The following is an 18,839-nucleotide window of genomic DNA, read 5'->3' as shown; positions in this document are numbered from 1 at the left end:
GCTGATGACTTCAAATCAAAGGCTGCAGGAGACAGCTGAATGGGTGGGGTCAATGAGAATGGGTGTGGTCACCTAGAAAGGGGAGGGGCTATGCTCAAAACCAGAAAAACTGTAACTTTAATTAATTACGCTGCCCTGGGTGCCAAACCATCATTATGAGATTCCAATCAAGACAAAATGAAGTGTAAAAGAAAAAAAAATTCAATGCATTGGCTGCATGACAGCTTACTTAATATCTAGATGGAAACAAAAAGGTTGTGAGGCACGAAAAAATAAATTACTTTTTAAATACATTTCTGGAATGCCAGTCAAAATCAAGTATAAGACAAACAAGCAGCACTCAAATTAAACCACTTCTCCTTGTACTGCAGTTCTAATTATAATTCATATTCAGCTTTATTAAAGTACCAAGTAACATGCTGAAAGTATCAATCTCTGTGATACCCCCACTTGTAAAAGTGTTTCTTATCCAAAAAAGACCTGCTGCCTGACAACAACTATCTATGTGTTTCATGGGGGAAACATGATCAAAATAAAAAAATGAAAAGCAAACAAGAAACAAGCTCAACATACATTGCTTAAAGGATTACTGCTCAGGTTATGGACCACACACGATAGATTGGCATTTTGTTTAGTTTGCAGGTAAAGCTTGCAAAGATGACTGCAAGTCTCCAACAAATGTAATGAGCTTCTTAAAATAATATAATCCTGTCCTTTATTACAAATACTGTCATATGCATTTCAATACCCAAGGCTTATACGTCATCTAGTTATGTAAGTATTCTCTGCATGGCAACAACAGAAAGGCTTTCAATGTTGGCAATTCTTTAACAGTATGCGTATTTAAACTTACTTGCATCTTACAATCTCAGACAAGCTTATCTGATGGTCATTAAAGTATTGCTACTTAAATACAGAGCAACAGACATTTTCTGAATAATAATAATAAGCATAAATCAACAGTATAAAAATATGACAGAAACCAGAACTGAGCAAAATCAAGGACAGATGAAAAGCCACTGTAGTACTTGTGTCTACCTTGGATGGGGGGATACTCTGTACATTTACACTGCATAACTGCTCCTTGCCTTGCTTGGACACATCCTGAGTCACTACATGGGGGAGTGGGGTGCAACAAGTATATCACAATTTGAAATGCCTCTGGCTGACTGTGATGGCCCTGGCACATTTGTCATACCTCTCAGCCTCACAGCAAGAAATCTGGACAAAGCCATACATGTCAGTGGGACAAAGGCCCAAAAATAAGGACAATTTTTAAATATTGCTTTTATAAACTTAGAAAGATAATAGAATAGTAGGTCTTGCATTTGTATGAATTGTCTGAAAGGTATGAAATCTGAAACTGAAATGTCTGTCATTATTTTCTAACTTCAGTCTTTAATGATTTGCCACTAATTTGCCAAAAAAAAAAAACTCACAATTTTATGAAAAACAACATGATGCAAAAATATAAAATAGCCACACAATGCAGCTGGGAACCTGTCAAAGAAAGGACACTTTTTTAATATTAGTTTGCCACTAATTTGACAAAAAAACACAATCTTATGAAAAATGGACCAAAATGTAATGCAAAAATATAAAATAGCCATATAATACAGCTGGGAACCTGTCAAAGAAGGGTCACTTTTTTTAATATTAGTACTGCTAACTTGAGCAGCTGACAAAATAAAAGAATCTACATGCATTTCTGAAATAAAAGTAATCTATAACACTGATTATTGCAGTTATTTATTAATTGTAAACCCTCCATGTTTTCTTCCAAAATTGCCATTTTGCAGTGGGATTGTTAGGGGAAGAGCAACATTCTGAGCCAAAATTAGGGACAGTTGCGAGGTTTGGATATGCCTAATTCTATAAAGCAATTTATTTGCACGTACCTCTCAACCTGTTAATGCAGGAAATCTGGACAAGGCCAAATATATTGGGGATCATATAAACAGTACTAAAAACTGCTCTTGTATAAACTGACACAGTTGATAGAATAGCAGGTCTTGCTTTAGCATGCATTTTTCTGAAGTTATGAAGTCTGAAACTCAGTGTCTGCCATTATTTAGTGACTTCATTCCTAAATGATTTGCCAGAAAACCACAAATTTTATGAGGAACAAACCAAAAATAAGAAGCAAAAATCTATTCATTCTGCAAAAATCTGGACAGTTGAGAGGTATAGTTCAGCTGGGGCTGTCTGAGTTTGCCGCCCTTCCCCCCTCACAAAATCATGGTCGAATGGAGCATCCCCCCCTGCAGCCATTCCAATGAACCATTACTTGGCTATTTCACCCCATTTGCCATACACACTAATGTGCATACTGCTTTACTTCTTCATTTGAAAGTTTTATTTTGCATTTTACAGTGCAAGCACTAATGGATATCTGCTAAACAAAGCAATTCAGTCTCACAATGAAAACAGACAGCATTAAAACTTTTCTGCCCTTGAAACACATATTCATTGAAACAGCATTGAAACCCACATTCAAAGAAAATATATTTTGCCAGTGGCCGATAAAGATTAACTTTGGGTTTGGGCTGTTTTCAAATCACAGGCCCCTTGCACACGAAACATACACATGCTCTTATATACACCTTCCTGATTGTATTAAATTATATTCCTTGTACAATACAGTACAGTTTTAGAGGGCATTTTAAATTTATTGTTTTGAACATTTTTCCAGTAAACAATGAAACAAAATGCATGCACGCACCAGTAATGACAAAACTGCCCAATTCAGAACATTTCCATCATAAAAGTCTACTCAAACTTCTACAGTCCATCAGTATCAGTACATATGCACAATTTCTGAAGAAGTAAAAGTCAGTAAATAATTCCACATTAAAGAGATCTGTAACCAATGAAGAGGTTGCTGCTAGCAAACAACTTTATATTTCATTGTTTCATCTATAAATAAAGTGCCTGTTGCCCTTGAGGAATAAATTGCCTATATTACACAAAAAAACTGATAAGCTAGTAATATTGCAGTAGGAAATGGATGGCAAACTGATAACAGGTTCATAGTTACTAGGTATCTTCACCATAAAAGAGCACAGCATCCACCCCCTTTGCAACACAGTACAGTATCAGCAATGCATCTGTCTACTGTGGGAATAGAACCCACAGCCTTCTGCATCAAACGCAAGTACATTACCTGTTGTGGTATTAACAATGCAAGCAGACTCAGGTTAAGCAGCTTGCTCCCTTGCAGCTCTCAGCTCTGTGTAAAATCTACTCACTTAGCTATATCTCTGAACTTTGCAGCACAAGAAATCTGGAAAAAGTAAAAATTTATTGGGAGGGGGCAAAAGCTCATACACCAGGGACACATTTTAAACATTGCTTGTATAATGTTGAAAGGTTGCTAGGATAAAATGCTGTGTTACCACCATACATTTCATAGCCTCAGAGCAAAATACTACTATGCCAAATCAGCTGTTTTGTGAAAGAGAGGAAGACTGAAATTTAAATGGCTGCCATTTAGTGAATTCAATTCTCACTATAGCTGTCAACCTCTTAGCACAAAACACATGAACAAAGCCAATAATGGGGGAATACAGCCCCCAAACATATTCAGTGAATTCAGTTCTCACCATAGCTCTCAACCTCTTAGCAAAAAACACCTGGACAAAGCCAGTAATGGAGGAATACAGCTCCCAAACATATTCAGTGAATTCAGTTCTTACCATAGCTCTCAACCTTAGCACAAAAAACCTGTACAAAGCCAATAATGGGGGAATACAGCCCCAAAAATAGGGACACATTTCAAATATCCATCTTATAAACTTAGAAAATTGCTAGAATAAAAGCTTTTGTGTTACCATGTACTTTCTGAAGAATATGAAGTATGAAATTTAAATCCTTGTCATTTTTATTTAACATTTGTTAACCAGGAAAGTCTGACTTGAAACAAAAGCCAATTTTCAGCAGAGACCCAGGGAGAACTACTCCAGACAGTTACATGTCTTTGTAAGATTGGAGGACACCAGAGCACCCCCACACAAACACAGGGAGGACATGCAGACTCCACACAGAAGGCACCCAAGCCAAGAATCAAACTAGAGAACCTGTAGCTGTTAGACAACAATGCTACCACTGCACTAATGCACTGCTGACTTTGTAAGGACACAACAATACAGAAACCACAGATTTTATGAGGAACAGAACAAGTATGAGGAAAAAATCTGTAACTTTTGTACAAATGGTGGTGGGTAGGGAAATCAGGCTTTTGCCACCTGGGCCCAAGGTACAGGGTTCAAGCCTGTTCTACACCGCAAGTCCATATTGTCCCACACAGCTGTCTTCCTGGGGATGGTTTCCAGCACACACACCACGAGTCCATATACTCCCGCACAGCTAACTATGCCATGAGTCCATATAGTCCCATGCAGCTGACTGTCTTCCCAAGGATGGTTTCCAGCACACATGCCATGAGTCCATATAGTCCCATGCAGCTAACTATGCCACAAGTCCATTCAGTCCTGTGCAGCTAACTGTCTTCCTGGGGATGATTTCTGGCTCCAAAGTCTTCCTAGTCTGGATGTCTTCCAGCTCCAATGTCTTCCTAGTCCAGAAATCTTCTGTCATCACTGCACAGACTTCTGGGCTGCAGGGCAGAGATGGCCTTTCCTCCTATCCAGACTGCTGACAAAGCAGTCTGGAGTTCCACATCTGTGCAATCACACATGCGCAGAGGAGTTCTGGGACTTGAAAATTATTTTTTTATTTTGTTGTTTTTACAGCTAGGGGGGAGCTGCAGTCCTGCAGTCCTATAGCACGAGCCACCCCTGCTATGAAGCTATGAACTATTGCTTTTCAGCTATATGCATTCCTGCTTTTAGGTATGCTGCTGCAGGCAAGTATGAAACTGTAATAGGTGTAGACTGCAGATATACCATCTGCAACTGTATATGGGTCATATAGCCAAACCAGCAGTCCAATATGGTTTGCACACAGCACAGATATTTCCACCTACTAGGGCTATATTGTCTACACCTGCATTCCATGTATTAATGCACAGTTCACCTACTAGCTCTGGCATGCGTGAATCTCATGCATGTGTGTTCAAGTGTCACTGCAGTCTTATATAACGCTTTACCTCTATTACCAGGTCATATTTTGTTACCAGCTGAGCTCTAGGCACATATCACTCAGTCAAAATACAGAAGTGGTTCAATAGCTCAGTTTAATAAATGCTGGGTGTGATATGCAATTTGTCACACACAGACCAGGGTTCGAATCCAGTGCTGCTAAATATTATTGAATCAGTTATGTATTATATACAAATGTTCTCCCCACAGGAATTACAGATAAATAAATGGCTGTAGTAGCCATTAAAATGGGTTAATAATCTGTGTGTTCAGATGTGTTAGAGTGTTAACAGCATTGCTCAGCAATGTGATAAGACGTCAGAAAATAAAGGCAAAAAGTACAATACTAATAAAAGTTAATACAATAAATAAAATGTGTCACCTTGGTATGGCAGTATGCCTGGTGTGTCTATGAATGTTTGCTGATAGTCTAACCCCATGCCTGCCAAGGATGGCATGATACTCATAAACTCTCTGTACTGTGCATGATACATGTCTCTCAAGTGTCACACTGTCACAGACTGTGATCACTGTTGGCTAATCCCTCAGTCAGAGATCTATCATTGACATGATTTATGTCAATAGCACAGTAGACATGTAATAGTCCCCTGCAGTTGTGTAACTGTAGATGTTACAGCTTGGCCCATACATGCTACAGAAGCTATAGGGCACTTGTAGACATAAAGTAAGGGCAAACTTGTAGAGTATATAAGAGTACTGTTGCAAACAATATAGCCTATACTGGTATTAATGGACTGTATTTCTCTCTCCTCCATCTCTTATTTGTATTTTAATTTGTTACTGTTATACATAGGTTATGGTTTACAATTAACATATCTTGTTCTCAAAACATTATGTTGTGCCTTGTGTGTTATTATTGCTATATATTACAATGGTTGCATACTAACATACCTTATTGAATTACCTATGTTGGTGGCCTTATGCCATAACTGTTACTGGCATGCTGTTACTATAATAACTGTTATCTTACTTATTGTTGTGTTCCATATGTTATGCAATGTTATGTTACCGGGTTATTTTCAATGTGCTGACTTGCTGTTATAACTAACTAAATGTTCTTCTCATTACTAAACTATACACTTTGAAATACCTAAACACCTTAGCTTGACTGGGTAGGCCAGTTCCTGGTGATCCGCCTACCCTACCTCTCTGGCCATAGAACTTGGTCCTAGCACATCTGGGACACAAGCTGGTGGTGTTCTCTGCCCTGACCCTGAACCACCTATGGGTGAAACCTCCTCAGGGGACGGGGCCAGTCTCCCCCTGGGAGTGGGCATGGAGGCGCGGTTGTCATCCGAGAACAGCTATCAGTGATGCTGCGCAGGATCGTGCATTGTGGCTATGAGGATCACTTGCATCAGACAGAGGGAGACTCACCAACCTGGAGAGGAAAAGTGGCCCTGGTGCCCAGCCCCCAGCACAGCCACCTTCGAGGCAGTGATGGACCAGTGTTGACTGCACACAGGTGGGGAGCTCAGTCTCACTGTTGCTGTCTGGGGGCACATGGCTCTCTGATTCCACAAAACCCTCCCCGCCCAAGGTGTTTACCCCCCTTATATGACACACACCACCCCTGTATGGTGTCTTGTCTATCTTGTCTGTTTGCAAATGCAACCTGTCCTACCCAACTTACCTCCCCACATGTGCCTATATCCACTCTCCTTAAAAAAGGGCATCTGTTCCACAAAAAAAAAAATTATCACCCCATACATAGTTCTCCATTTTGCACCCACATCCACTGGAGACAATCAAGTATTACAGTAATCAATGCACACAGTTATGTTGCCCTCACCCCTCTCTCTCTCTTGGGTGTGAGGCTCCAAATACCAAATTCTCTACAACCTGCACAGCTGTTGCTTTACAAGAAATGGAGAGCTATGGTCCTTTCCTGCATCTGTCCTGCACATCCCTACCTGCTTTTTAGTATGTTTTCACCCCTGCTTGCCCCCATTTCGCCACTTTCTTATTACCCTTTTTTCCTTTTTTGAAAATTAATGTGGGTTTAAGTGGAGTGGTGTGCCATGCAAACCCATCTTAATCAGCTTCTCTGTTTCTGACACTGTTAGGCACATCTGCAAAACAGTCACCCAGGCCAAGACTCAAACTCAGGAAGCTGTCAACTATAGCTTAGTACATTAGCCCACTAGGCCACTCAGTACTGAAATGTGATGACTGTTTCCATAAACATATCCTGATTGCCAATGATACTCTGATTGTACATATCATGTGAACATTGACAGTGTACTTTGCACTGTGATGCAGACACCAAATCAGTACACAGCCAAATAATGGCTGTACATGAGGCCTGTGATAGCAGGTAAAGCTGTCAACTGCACAGACTGTTGCAGAATATCCACAGTTGTGCCACCAACTTTTGGCAGAGTTTTCACTAAAGCTGTTCTGTGTGCTGAAGTACTGACAAGTCAGTACAGATTGAGGTTAGGTCATCATGACAGACAGTTCAATGTCACACGTCATACCAATTCAAGCACACATGCTTATACAAATCCTGTTTAACAGACTGATGCATGCACATATGTCTTGCAAATTCAGTAGCTCAGTGTGTTAAATTCCTCCCATACTGTACATTTTGCCACCCAAAGTCCTGGGTTTGAATCTAATGTGTTGCACTTCAATGACATGCTTGTGAATACAATAAATAATGACTGAGATCTGCAATTTTAAACAGAACATGTTGCTGCTACTACATTTACTGATGCCCATGTTAGCATGTCAAAGGCCTGTAAGTAGGTACACTCTGCACAAATATGTATAGGTTCCTAAATGTCACCTATCACTCCCTGAATGGCACTAGTGCATAACATATGTACCTTAGCCTAGTACCTACCTATGAACCTATATGTCAAGCAAAGTTCTTCATTAGCACTCTTCAAGAAAAATCTTGATGTGTAGAAGGAAAATAGGAAATACATCCCAGCGATCACTTCTGTGTCTCTGCTCGACAGTGGCACAGGAAAGTAACTTTCTTGGGTGGCGTAAGCCAGGGAACCTTGTTGGCTAGGCTTACATAGGCCCTTGGGCCGATAGCCTAGTAACTACCTATGAACCTATGAACCTATTAAACACATGCCTCACCTGGAATGTTATGTTACCCTCACCCTGGCTCTGCTGTAACAATGGAGCTGATATTGCTCCCTCACTGACACATACAGCTTGCTGTCTTCCAATGTGCTCACACTCCCGAGTATGACTCCTCGCAAAACAAACCAGCTGCAGCCTGCAACATATGCAGCAGCATATTCAGCTACCTGGTACAGACCTACCATACTTCACAACCCCCTAGAACAAGGGATCCACACAACATCTATACATAAAGGGGTTGGGGTTAAAGGTCAAGTGCCAGGGACATGTGCCATAGTCTTCCCCTACAAACATACGCAACTGATAGACCAGTCACTACTGCAGCAGCATGCATATTCTGATGCATATGACATATGTCATATCTGTCTTCTCCCTTACTGACCTCAGCCCATAATCCTTAACACTGAACTGCCATATAATCAGAAAGTCAGTTCACAATGGCCAAACATAGCATTCAAAACTGTGGACATATGTGTGGATCACCAGACATACTAGTGCAGGTATTAATGTCTTTAAGTTGTCGTCTTCCTCACAGGTGACCATGGGGGTGCAGTGTGTCCCCCTAACAACCTGACTAACAACCTGATGTCAGGGTCTCATCAGACTCTGTTGATGGTGGTGGCCACAGTGAGGCACAGGTTCATAGGTTCATGGGTAGGTACTAGGCTATTGGCCTTAGGGCCTATATAAGCCTAGCCAAATGGTACCCTGGCTTTTGCCACCCAAGAAAATTATTTTCCTGTGCCCCTGTTAAGCAGAGCCACAGAAGTGATCCCCGGGGTGAATTTCCTATCTCCCATCCAATCATCAAGATTTTTTTTTGAAGAGTGCTTATGAGGAGCTTTGTTTGAAATAGATAGGTAGTTTGTTCCAGAGTATGAGAAGTCGCTGAGATAAGAATCTATCCCTCCAGCATGTTCTGTTTATTGTGGTGACAAGGTGTAGGTCCCTAGAGCATGTAGCTTGGAGGGATTGGGATTTCTTTATGTGGAGCATGTCCAACAGCTCTGGGTTTGACATAGCATTGTATGTTAGGCAGAGATCGCCTCTGAGTAGGCGATATGTGACAGAGTAAAGCTGGAGTTTTTGGAGACGGTCTGCGTAGGGAATCTGTTTGAAGCCGGTAATCCTCTTTGTGAGGTATTTCTGTGGCCTTTTCAGTTGTTGTAGATGTCTTGTGAGGTACTGGTTCTAATGAGTAATGAGTAGAGGGGAACAATGACCTCTTTTTTCCTGGATGAAAAACCTTTTGTGATGAGGTGTGCCACGTAGAAGGATTTCCTGACTACTGTGGCAATGTGATTATCAAAGGAGAGACTACTGTCCACCTGTGTCCCAAGGTCTCTTTTCACACTTTCAGTGTTAAGTAGACTACCACCTATGTGGTAGTTCATGGGTACATAGTTTTTACCAAAAGGGATGACAATGCACTTTTTGGCATTGAGCTTGAGGCTATGGCTTTGACACCAGGCATCTGTCTCAGTGAGGCCCTTTTGTAGGATGTCCACATCATTAGGAGATTTGATTATGGCTCCTAGTTTGCAGTCATCTGTGAACTTTGCTAGCCAAAGACCTTCTGTGTTAGCCTGTACTTCAGAGAAGTAGATATCAAACAGGAGAGGACCTAGTAATAAACCCTGTGGTACTCCACTTGTCACTGGTCTGAAGTTGGATTTAGAGTCTGCTACTTTCACAGTGTGGGTTCGGTCAGTGAGCCAGTTGGCAACCCATCTTGTGACATAGGGATTTATACCTAGTTTAGTGAGTTTGTCTATAATTCCAGAGTGGGGGATGATGTTGAAAGCCTTGGCAAGATCTAGATAGGCTGTGTGTACCACCTTACCCTCATCTACAGCTTTGGTGACCGCTTCAAAGAAGTCTATCAGGTTTAGGAGACATGATCTGCTTTTTACAAACCCAAAGTGGGTAGGGTCCAGAGTTTGGAGATTACCAATGTCATTGTTTATAAGTTCCATGATGATATGCTCCATAGCCTTGCAGACCAGGCTCATCAGGCTAATGGGGTGATAGTTCCTGGGGTCCATGGTGGCTCCCCCTTTGTGGAGTGGGATAACTGTTGCTGTGTGCCATTCAGTGGGCACAAAGCCTGAGATGAGGCTATGATTGAACAAGGTACTTAGGGGGGTGCCAGTTCATTCTGTAGTTCATGTAGAATGCAGCCTGGGATGTTGTCAGGTCCCATGGATGCTGTGTTCTTGGCTTTGGAGAGTGTGTTTTTTACCTGTGCAGCCGTGATTACAGGTACTTTGCATTCTTCTGGTATAGAGATGGGCCCTTTAGGGGATGACAGAGGGGTAAAGTTAGCACTGAACCTATCTGCCAAGATGTTGGCAATATCAGTTGGTTTTGTCTATTTAGTGCCATTGTGCTGTAACTCAGAGCATATCTGAGTGTTGCCATTGAGATTCTTGACATAGCTATAGAATGCTTTGTGGTTGTCTTTAGAATCAGTGGCGATTTTGTTTTCATAACTAGCTTTGGAGGATTTTATGAGGGATCTCAGCTTCTTACTGAGGCTAACCACGGAGTTCCTCCAATCATGGGATTTTACTCTTTTTTGCAACAGTTTCTTTCTTCTGTTGTAGAGTTTGTTTATAGCAGGGGACCACCAGATTGGCTTCCTTTTTTGGATGATAGCATCTTGGTTCTGTTAGGGATTGCATGATCCATGCACTCGTGTAAGTGCTTATAAAGTGCAATTGTATAGGATTCAGCAGTCATATCTCTATTGTCCATCAGCATGTGTGTCATGAAATTTGCCACTTCTGTCTTAAGAAGCGTGAAGTTGGCTTTGGAGAAATTTTTTACGGTTGTTTCCCTAATGGGGGTGCGGCTGGGATGTGGATGTCTAGGGTGATTTGCTTGTGGTCGGATTTGACCAACAAGGAATTGACCTCTGGTGTGGAACACTGGTTGCCCATGTTGGTAATGACCAGGTCTAGGATATTGCTGCCCCTGGTGGGTGTGTGGATAAGTTGATCCAAGGCATTGGAATTTATGAATTCCAGAAAACGTTGATCACAAGAGTTGGTACATGAGTATTTGTCCCAGTTAATGGTGGGGTAGTTGAAATCACCCATTATTAAGGTGTTAGGTTGTACCCTAATATTTTCCAGTTTATCAAGAAATGAGGAGTGGGAATCCTGGAGCATGGTGGGGGATCTGCAGCAAGCTACAATTTGCATTGCGGTCTTGCCAAGAGTTAGTTGCACTTGGATAATCTCAGATGCATTATGCTGAGCAACTAGCCTGGAGGTGTGGATATCCTTAATGAATATGGACACGCCTCCGCCTTTAGTGCTTCGGTCCAAGTTAGGTGGCCGAAAGGTGTGGTATGAATTATAGCCTGGTAATGCAGGGGTGCTCTCTGGAGCCTTGAACCAGGTCTCTGTCACTACACAGATGTCGATGTTCTCCATTTTAAGGAGTGCCTCGAGTGAGTGCATTTTGAGGTTTAGACTTCTAGCATTACCCTCAGAATTTGCTTGCTTGTACCTGTTACGGTGGTGAATTTGTCATTTGAATCTTGCCTAAAAAGGCACTATAGGGGTGGCAAGAGCCTTAGCTAGTATCCGGAATCCCAAGGGCAACAGGTGCAGGCCATCTTTGGTAAAGCATCGTGGTTTGTTGATCATGTCATCCCACGCAGACAGATACTGGATTCCCTTAGAATGACACCAGAAGCTTAGCCAATTGCTGAAGTCAATCATTTTGTCCTTGTACTGTGGGTGGGGTTGCTGGGGGCAGAGTCTGTCCCAAGGGTTGACATCCCACTTCCCCCCCCATTGTCCATGCACACAATCAGTATGCCCACACATTCCCAGTCCCCTGCAACCACAGATATCAGACAGTCAGAGTGTGGTTTCATCAAACAGGAGAATATGGTAACTATGGTATTGGTGAGTGTAGACACTAGCCATAGCCAGAGAGCTGGTGAGGTCCCACACAGGCAGATTGACAGGGGTGCTTGAAGGAGACTGCTGCCCATCCACCACCTATCACAGGCGTCACATCACAAGTGACTCAACACATGTTTTGGTCCATCAAGGAGGCACAGGCACATTCTGAATGCAACACTAGAGGGATTCTCAAGGTCATGGATGCATAACTGTCTGACATCCATGACTCCAGCCATCACATCGGTGAAGCCATGCATCCTTTCACTGATGTAGTGGACAGTCAGTGGGGTGAGACATTATCAGCCCTTGACCGGACATAGCCTGTGCTAGAACATGTGGTGGGAGTAGGGCATTAGGCATGTGGCCATAGGTCAGCAACAACATCCGTTAAGAGTCCACGTGGTCATGCACCCTCACGGTCCCATAGTGGTAGTATCTCCAGCACTATAGAAGGGAGGGTGCTGTCCACACCATGACATGGCAAGCCATGGGCACATTGTCCTGGGTGGTCCTGTGAGGGACACGGGCACAGTAGACACTGGTCACCATCAGCGACTAGTACCAAATGTGACCCTGGGTATGCTGGTGCCAGTGCCACTCCTGGCAGAGCCAGTTCCCATGTTCATGGCCAGAGATGGTGAATTGTCTATCCTGCCATGTACAGTCCAATATTGTCCAACATATCCACATGTAGGGTTAGTGCATGACTTGACTGCATACATGCACAAACTCAAGCATCACTCTCACATGCAGGTCACCAACAGACACACACACAGCACCCCTTCATGGCCCAGCTGACCAGCACCCCTACTTGACTCACACACATGATGTCAACTGTTTGACACCGTTTAAGCCTCTGTCACCCCCACATTACACCCTGTGTATGTGATGATACCTGTGGCACATCCCTGCCATCCATACCATCGATGCAGGGATGTGCAAATATGTCTCTGATGCACAGGGTGACTATAGTGCATTACATGACATTTTGTAATGTGTTGTGTTATGCCATGACTGGTGCTGTATGCTGGCATGTGTCATGAAAGAGACATGGAAGAGCTCTCACGGCCCAGGCAGGTATGACCCTAGCCCTGAGTAGCATCCTGACTTTGTCCAGAATGATACCACAGTATAAGGACAAAATGATTGACTTCAACAATTGGCTAAGCTTCTGGTGTCATTCAAAGGGGATCCAGTATTTGTCTGCCTGGGAAGACATGATCGACAAACCACGATGCTTTATCAGAGATGGTCTGCACCTGTCACCCCTGGGATTCAGGTTACTGGCTAAAGCACTTGCCATCCCTATAGTGCTTTTTTTAGGCATGGTTCAAAGGACAAAACCACCACCGTAACAGATACAAGCATGTAAAATCTGAAGGTAATGCTACTCAATGCCAGAAGTCTAAACCTCAAAATGCACTCTCTCGAGGCACTCCTAAAAATGGAGAACCTCGATATCTGTGCAGTAACTGAGACCTGATTCAAGGCTCCAGAGAGCACCCCTGCAATACCAGGCTACAACTCTTACCACAGTTTTCAGCCACAAAACCAAGGCCAAAACACTAAAGGTGGAGGAGTGTCCATATTCAGCAAGTATATTCGCACCTCCAGGCTAGTTGCCCAACACAATGCATCTGAAATTCTCCAGATGCAACTAACAGTAGGTAAGACTGAAATCTAAATTGTAGCTTACTACAGATCCCCCACCATGCCCAAAGATTCTCACTACACCTTTCTAAACATACTGGAATATATTAAGATACAACCAAACACCCTAATACTCAGTGATTTCAACTACCCTGCCATTAACTGGGAAAACTACTCGGGTACCAACACCTTTTCCCAATGGTTCTCTGAATTCATAAATTCCAGTGCCCTGGATCAACTAATCCATTGTCCCACCAGGGGCTCTAATATCCTAGACCTGGTCATTACCAACATGGGACCAGACCAGTGGTCACCCCCTCATTGGTCAGGTCTGACCATAAGCAAATCACCCTTGACATCCACATCCCAACGCCACCCCCTGTAAGGAAACCTCCATAAAAAACTTCTCCAAAGCCAACTTCATGCTACTGAAGTCAGAAGTGACAAACTTCATGACACCCATGCAGATGGGATCTGAAAGTTCGACTGCTGAATCCTACTCTAAGGCACTGTACGAGCACATCCACTCGTGCATGAATCGTGCCATCCCAAATAGAAAAAAGATGCTCTCCTCCAAAAAAAGGAAGCCAATATGGTGGTCCCCTGCCATAAACAAACTATACAACAGAAGAAATAAACTGTTGCAGAAAAGAGGAAAATCCCAGGATGCAAAAAACTCCCTCACCATCATCAGTAAGAAGCTGAGAACCCTCATAAAATCCCCAAAAGCTAGTTATGAAAATAAAATTGCCAAAGATTCCAAAGGCAACCACAAGGCTTTCTATAGTTATATCAAGAATCTAAATGGCAATGCTCAGATCTGCTCTGAGCTACATCAGAATGGCATTAAATATACTGATCCCAACGATATTGCCAATATCCTGGCATATCGATTTAGTGCCAAATTCACCCCCCTCTCACCCCCTAAAAGGCCCATCTCAATACTAAAAGATTGTCAAATTCCGGTAATCATGGACACACAGGTAGAAACTGCACTCTCCAAATCTAAGAATGCAGCATCCATGGGACCAGATGACATCCCAGGCTGTGTACTACATGAACTACAAAATGAAGTGGCACCTCTCCTAAGTATCATGTTTACTCATAGCCTCACCTCAGGCTTTGTGCCCACTGAGTGGCGCACAGCTACAGTTATCCCAGTCCACAAGAGGGGATCCACCTTGGATCCCAGGAACTACCTTCCCATCAGTCTGATGAGCCTGATCTGCAAGGGCATGGAATGCATTATCATTGAACTTATAAACAAAAACATTGGCAACCTTCAAACACTGGACCCCACCTAGTTTGGGTTTGTGAAGGGCCAGTCTTGTCTCTTGAACCTGATTGACTTCTTCAAATCAGTCTTCAGAGCTGTGGACGAGGGTAAGGTGGTCCACACAGCCTCTCTGGAACTCTGCAAAGCCTCCAAAACCATCCCCCTGCTCTAGAATCATAGATAAACTTACTAAGCTGGGCATAAATCCGTACGTCACTCGATGGGTTGCCAATTGGCTTACTGACAGAACCCAGACTGTTAAAGTAGCTGACTCCAAATCCAGCTCCAGACAAGTGACAAGTGGAGTACCTCAGGGTTCTGTTCTGGGACCACTCTTGTTTGACATCTACTTCTCTGAAGTACAGGCCAACACTAAAGAACTCTGGCTAACAAAGTTCGCAGATGACTGCAAACTGGGAGCCATTATCAAATCCCCAAGTGATGTGGATATTCTACAAAAGGGCCTTACAGAAACAGATGCCTGATATCAGAGCCATGGGCTCAAGCTTAATGCCAAGAAATGTATAGCTATCCCCTTTGGAAAAAAAACATGTACCCATGAATTACCACATTGGTGGCAGTACACTAAACATTGAAAATGTGATGAGAGACTTAGGGACACAGGTGGACAGTGGTCTCACCTTCAATAACCACATCACCACAACAGTCAGGAAATCCTTCTATGTGGCACACCTCATCATTAAGGGATTTTCATTCAGAAAAAAGGAGGTCATTGTCCCACTGTACTCATCCCTCATTAGACCCATTATAGAGTATAACGCCCCATTTAGTATGTACCTCACAAGACATCTACAACAGCTGGAAATGCTGCAGAAATGCCTCACTAAAAGAATCACAGGCCTAAAGCAGATGCCATATGCTGAGCATCTAAAAAAACTCCAGCTATACTCTGTGGCAAATCGTCTACTCAGAGGCAATCTCTGATTAACATACAAGGCCATGTCAAACCCTGAGCTGTTGGACATGCTTCACTTAAAGAAATCCCAATCCTTCAGAGCCATACGCTCCAGGGATCTAAACCTTGTCATTACAATGAACAAAACATGCTGGAGGGATAGATTCCTGACCCAGAGACTCTCCATACTCTGGAGTAGACTGCCCATACATGTCAAGCAGAGCGCCTTCTTGGCCCTCTTCAAAAGGAACCTTGATGATAGGATGGGAGATAGGAAATTCACCCTGGGGATCATGTCAGTCGCCCTGCTAGACAGGCATCCAGGGAAGTAAATATTGCGGGAAGAAATATCCAGGGAATTGTTATGGTTGGCTTGTAAAGGCCCAAGGTCTGATAGCCTAGTACCAACCTATGAACCTATGAGTACACATCAAAGTGTTTGCATCTTTGTTGCATGATGATACATTGGCAATAGTGTTGTAGACTGACAGGTGTCTGTCAGACTTTTGTATGTTTCTGTTCCAGGGGTCTGTGTGGCTACACCGGAGACTTGGTGGCAATACAACAGCTGAGGATGGCATGGTAGCAAAGCAAAAATATGACATCACCAGGGTACGGCTGTATATGTGCATGGTTACCTAGGTGCATATGTATAGAACAGTGTGTTATGGACAATGGAGGCAGACAGCATAATCCCATATGCATAGCCTATGGCAAGGGAGGCTACCCTTGAAATGTGTCAACTCGGTGTTCTGTACCTACAAATGCAGGTGTTGGCAGATAGCATGTATTCCTATATACATGTGGGCTATTTAGGGCCAGCAGCTAGTCACAAAACCTTAAAATGTATGGCCATTGCAGATAGACACACTGCTGCAAGGGGATTTATTTGCATATATACACAGAGTTGCCTTTTCGGAGATTAGAACCCCTACCTGTCTAGTAGTAAATACTATAGCACTAAGTACTTATCACATGCACCATGGAGCTTATGTGTTCTGAGAATGTCTGCCAGTGCTGTTAAATGGTTGACATCAGCAGGTGGTTGATGTCAGATTAGAACTCCTACCTACCTAGTATTACACACTATAGCTCACAGTACTAGTTGCACACGCCACCAGTTAAATTTGGTTTAAAAGTGGCTGCAGCATTACCTCATTCTGCATCTTTATGTTACTTTATATATATATATATATATATATATATATATATATATATATATATATATATATATATATATATATATATATATATATATATATATATATATATATATATATATATATATATATATATATATATATATATATATATATATATATATATATATATATATATATATATATATATATATATATATATATATATATATAGGTTCATAGGTTCATAGGTTCATGGGTAGGTACTAGGCTATCGGCCCAAGGGCCTATGTAAGCCTAGCCACCAAGGTTCCCTGGCTTGCATCTGTGCCACTGTCAAGCAGAGACAGAGAAGTGATCCCCGGAGTGTATTTCCTATTTCCCATCCACTCATCAAGATTTTTCTTGAAGAGTTCTAATGAAGAGCTTTGTTTGACATAGATGGGTAGCCTGTTCCAGAGTATGGGAAGTCTCTGGGAAAGGAATCTATCCCCCCAGCATGTCCTGTTTATTGTGGTGACAAGGTTTACGTCTCTAGAGCATGTAGCTCCGAGGGATTGGGATTTCTTTAGGTGTAGCATGTCTAACAGCTCTGGGTTTGACATAGCTTTATATATTAGACAGAGATCACCTCGGAGTAGGCGATATGCTATGGAGTAAAGCTGGAGTTTTTTGAGGCGGTCAGTGTAGGGCATTTGTTTGAGGTCAGTGATCCTCTTTGTGAGGTACTTCTGTGGCCTTTCCAGCTGCTGCAGATGTCTTGTGAGGCACATTCCAAAAGGGGCATTGTACTCTATAATGGGGTCTAATGAGTGTCGAGTAGAGGGGAACAATGACCTCTTTTTTCCTGGATGAGAACCCTTTTATGATGAGGTGTGCCACGTAGAAGGACTTCCTGACTACTGTGGCGATGTGACTATCAAAGGAGAGACTACTGTCCAACTGGTTCCCAAGGTCTCTTATCACGCATTCGGTGTTAAGTAGATTGCTGCCTATGTGGTAGTTCATGGGTACAGAGTTTTTTACCAAAGGGGATGACACTGCACTTTTTGGCATTGAGCTTGCGGCCATGGCTCTGACACTATATATATATATATATATATATATATATATATATATATATATATATATATATATATATATATATATATATATATATATATATATATATATGTTTACTATAAATATCTATCTATCTATTTATGCCACATACTAATAGATAAGAGTAATCATGTCTAAGGGTATAGGTAGAGACAGATACATATACATAGCTGTCTGTATCCACAGAGGGTATAATACACATCTCATTTCTTTAGGCAGATAAGGCATCAGACATAAAATTAAATCAGCTAAGTGTAGGAGTATGCCCAGTGTGTCCATCAGTACTTCCAAGGTGACTCCAGGCCAGACCTACCTGCACTCCGGTCCAGGACTTTGTGTGATACAGCCAATTGGCTGCTGCACCTGATTCAATATTGCAGCACCTCCCCGATATTATGTCCAAGGGATTCCCCGCCTGTGAGCTGCACATAATATCTAAGTCATACCTAGGGCGTGTTCAGATGTAATAGACTGTACAGGGTTTGGCATCATATGTCTGGTACATTTTAAATAGCATTGTAATTTTCTAGTACATCACTGGCAAGTCATTATGGATTGACATTAGGAACTGATGAGAGACATTTGACTGGTAGGTGGAATGCATTGACTTCATAT

Source organism: Protopterus annectens, chromosome 1.part1, assembly GCF_019279795.1.
Source record: "Protopterus annectens isolate FY-2018-M chromosome 1.part1, PAN1.0, whole genome shotgun sequence".
NCBI classification, from domain to species: Eukaryota; Metazoa; Chordata; order Ceratodontiformes; family Protopteridae; genus Protopterus; species Protopterus annectens.
The sequence above is the reverse complement of the archived record's forward strand: the minus strand, read 5'-3'. Positions refer to the sequence as shown.